We start from the raw sequence: 4,676 nt of genomic DNA on the forward strand, positions 1-4,676 counted from the left end.
GTTACTTCTCTGCTAGCCTCCTCTTATTCTGCACACATCACCCCTTTCCTTCCTCCCTTCCCATTATAACCACAGAAAACAGTTCCCCAGAGGAGGAACTCTGTATCAGGGCTCTTTCTCACCAAGTTTGTCTGGGGCTCATTAAGTCTTTTTTAAGCAGGGCAGTACGTGGGGGGACTTTTAAAGATCTGGCTCCAGTCTTTGGTCCCGGGAAAGGAGTCTCACTTCCCCCTGGTCCCTTGTCTCTCTTGCCAGATCCCTCCTCCCCTCTCTTCTTACTATCAAAAAGAAGTTTCCAAAAGTCAAGTAGATTGTGGTTCTCATTTATCACAAGTGCTCACCCCCATATTTCTCAGGCTGCTCTACAATTTTTTTCTTTTGTTCTACAGTCTTTAAGCACAATTATTACTTTTATTTTTAAGAAAACTTTTATTTATTTAATTTTATTGGGGAACAGTGAGTTTCTCCAGGGCCCATCAGCTCCAAGTTGTTGTCCTTCAATCTAGTTGTGGAGAGCGCAGCTCAGCTCCAAATCCAGTCGCCATTTTCAATTTTTAGTTGCAGGGGGTGCAGCCCACCATCCCACGCGGGAATTGAACCGGCAACCTTGTTAAGAGCTTGTGCTCTAACCAACTGAGCCATCCGGCTATCCCTCCGGAAGCTCAGAGGAAGCTCATTGTCTTTAATCTAGTTGTGGAAGGCGCAGCTCACTGGCCCATGTGGGAATTGAACCAGCAACCCTGTTGTTCAGAGCTCGCGCTCTAACCAACTGAGCCATCTGGTCACCCCATAAACACAGTTACACTTAAAATATCAATGCATATGTAGTGCTATATTTTCTTCCTTCTTCCTCCCATCCTTTTTTCTCCCTCTCTTTCTCTCTCTTTCCCTCTCTCTCTTTCATATACTAATTGAGTATCATATGCATGTCTGACCCTGGGTTCTTTTTCTTTTCACTTGTGTCTCCCTTATTTTGACACTTACAACTTTAAAACTTTGATTGATGCTTGTTTTCTAAGAAAAGTACAACTCATTTTTTTCTTTTGATTTTTTAAAATTAGTTTCAGGTGTTCAAAGCAACATAATAGTTAGACATTTAAACCTCTCATAAAGTGATATCCCACCCCCAAGGTACTACCCCTCTGACATCTTATATAGCTGTTCAATACCATTGACTATCTTCCCTATGCTGTACTCTACATCCCGTGACTATATATATATATACCTATATATTTAGTTATAGTTGACATTCAGTATTATTCTACTTCAGCTTCAGGTGTACAGCACATTGGACACAGTCTATGAAATGATCTCCCTGATAAGTCCCGTGCCCATCTGGTACCTTACATGATTTTTACAACATTGTTGATTATATTCCCCATATTGTATTAACTATAAATTTGTATTTCTTAATACCTTCACCTTTTTCACCCTGCCCCCAACCCCATTCCCTTCTATCACCCTGATAGATCTAGTACCTATCTGGCACCATACCTGTTATTCCAATATTATTGACTATATTCCTTATGCTATACCCTACATCCCCATGACTACTGTGTAACAACCAATTTGTACTTCTTAATCCCTTCCCCTTTCACCCGTCCTTAACCCCCATTCCCATCTTAAAGAAGTCCCTCTAAGATTCCTTGTAATACTGGTTTGGTGGTGATGAGCTCCTTCAGCTTTTTCTTGTCTGGGAAGCTCCTTATCTGTCCTTCAGTTCTAAATGATAACTTTGCTGGGTGGAGTAATTTTGGTTGTAGGTCCTTGCTTTTCATCACTTGGAATATTTCCTGCCATTCCCTTTTTGCCTGCAAAGTTTCTGTTGAGAAATCAGCTGCCAGTCTTATGGGGGCTCCCTTGTATGTAACTAACTGCTTTTAAGATTCTCTCTTTGTCTTTATCTTTTGGCATTTTAATTATGATGTGTCTTGGTGTTGGCCTCTTTGGGTTTATCTTTGGGACTCTCTGCTGTCTGGGCTCATACGTCTATTTCCTTCACCAGGTTAGGGAAGTTTTCTGTCATTATTTTTTCAAATAGGTTTTCAATTCCTTGCTCTCTCTCTTCTCCTTCTGGTACCTCTATAATGTGAATGTTGGTATGCTTGATATTGTCCTGGAGTCCCCTTAAACTCTCGTCAATTTTTTGGATTCTTTTTTCTTTTTGCTGTTTTGGTTGGGTGTTTTCTACTATCTTATCTTATACATCACTGGTTGGACCCTCTGCTTCATCTAATCTACTGTTGGTTCCCCATAATATACTCTTCATTACCGTTATTGTATCCTTTATTTCTGACTGGTTCTTTTTCATGGTTTCCATCTGCATTTTTATGCGTCCTATCTTTCTGTTGAAGTTCTCCCTGAGATCATTGAGCATTCTTATAACCAGTGTTTGGAACTCTGCATCTGATAGATTGCTTATCTCTGTTTCACTTAGTTCTTTTCCTGGAGCTTTGTTCTGTTCTTTTATTTGGGACATTTTTTTTTTTCCTCCCCATTTTGGCTGCCTCCCTGTGTTTATTTCTATGTATTAGGTAGGGCTGTTATGTCTTCCAAGTTTAGTAGAGTGGCCTTATGTAGTAGATGTGCTGTAGGGTTCAGTGGCGCAGTCTTTCTGGTCACCTGAGCCACGCACTCCAGGTGTGTCCCTTGTGTGGGTTGTGTGTGCTCTCCTCTTGTAATTGAGTCTTGGTTGATAATTGTATATCAATGGGAGGGACTGACCCTTGGGCTCACTGGTTATGAGGACTGGCCTTGACTACAGTGGAAGAGTTGTTTTGTAGGGGCTGATCCTACGGAGCAGGATCTGCCTCAGCAGGACTCTGGTGCCTACCAAATCCGCCACTTGGGTGTGTCATACTCAGAGGCGGATGGGTAATACCCCAGCTTGTTTTGAAGCTGCCCACTGGGGGCACCAGACCCAGGGCCATCTTGGAGAGGATCTGCTGTAGGTCAAGTTCAGCCACAGCCTGTGCCCCACCCAGAACCACCACCTGGCAGGAGCGACAAAGAAATTCGCAGATGGCTGCCACCCATGCTGTGCTTGGAAGCGCCTTGAGAATCCAAGCCACAATCCAAGGGCAGCTGCCGCTAGTGCTGCACTTAGGGCTGCTCAGCCAGGGGTACAGAATATGCTCAAGCCAGATGCTTCTTGTCTGGGTTCCATGGTCCTTTGAGAGACCCTAGAAAAGTCTGCAGCTTGAGCCAAGACAGGCGGTCTACACAAAAAAGCCACTGGAAGCAGCCTGGGTGTGCCCCAAAGTTGGGCAGGGCTGGGTCTTGAATTGCCAGTGCATGGCAAATGAACAGCAGACTCAGATATGGTGGCTGCCTGCATCTGCACTCGGGGAACGGGGAGGGCTCAGCAAAGAAACAATGGCCTCCACCAGTTCCCCCGTGCAGGAGAAAACTGCCTCTCTAACCCCTCTCCCAAGACAGACAACTCAGTTCCCCACCAAATGTCCCTGCCACCTCTCCAGCTGCTGCCCTAGCACTGGAGCTCAGAGGGAGTGATTCCATTAGTGGGTAAGTCCAACATGGTCCATTTAAGAGGAGCACCTGAGAGTGCAGCCACTCTCCATCTCACTCAGACACAATCTCCGCTGGTTTTCACAACCAAAAATTATGGGGACTTCTCTCCCCAGCACTGGAACCCTGGGCTGGGACCTCTTGCTCCTCTGGGGGATGGGGGGACCCCCACAGCTGAAATAACCCACATAATGGGCTAGTCCCACATCCACGTGTAACCGATCTTTAATGGTTACACGTGGATGTGGGACTAGCCCATTCCACATCTCTGCCCTTCCTACCTATCTGGAGGTGGCTTCTTCTGCACATCTTTAGTTGAATGGCTTCAGTTCAGCTTGATTTTAGGTGATTCTCAATAATGGTTGTTTTGTAGATTAGTTGTAATTTTGATGTGGTTGTGAGAGAAGGCACAGCGTTTATACTGCACCATCTTGGTTGTCTCTCACAACTCATATTTTTTTAATGCTTACTATGTGCAGGAATTAGGCTAAGCAGTTAGCTAGTATTATTTATTTCTCATAATAATCTTGGGGATAGTAATTTTAATATAGTATTATCACTTTATAGATTATGAAATGGAACCTTAGGGGTTAAATAAATCACCCAGGACCACATAGATAGAAAATGGCACAGTGAGAATTTGAATACAGAATATCAGAAACCAAAGCCCATGCTCTTAACCACCAAGGGATCCTGCCACTCAGTGGACTGCATGTTCTATGAGGCAAGATACTAACTATCTTGTTTACAACTGAATTCCTACATCCAGCACTGTGTCTGGCACATAGAAGTTGTTCAATAAATATTGTTGAATGAATGAATGGATTGTAAACTCAGCTTTTGCTGCTATGTGGCCTGTAGAAAGGAGAAGCAGGAGAGATATGGGCTTGGAAGCCAGACAAACCAAGGTTAAACTAGAGATCTGTTCTTACTAGTGGTGTGCCTCAATTTCCTCATCTATAAAATAGGGACAATATACAGGCTATGCAGGATTTATGTGAGATTTAAATGACAATGTATATAAACCAGCCAGTTCATGTGTCAACATACAGCAAACTGAATAAAAGGCATCTATGTATGTGCACATATAATACATATATGTGCATGTGCACATATAATACATATATGTTATGTAGTGGCCTCGGGAT

The sequence above is a fragment of the Rhinolophus sinicus genome, linkage group LG13 (genome assembly GCF_036562045.2).
Source record: "Rhinolophus sinicus isolate RSC01 linkage group LG13, ASM3656204v1, whole genome shotgun sequence".
Lineage (NCBI taxonomy): Eukaryota > Metazoa > Chordata > Mammalia > Chiroptera > Rhinolophidae > Rhinolophus > Rhinolophus sinicus.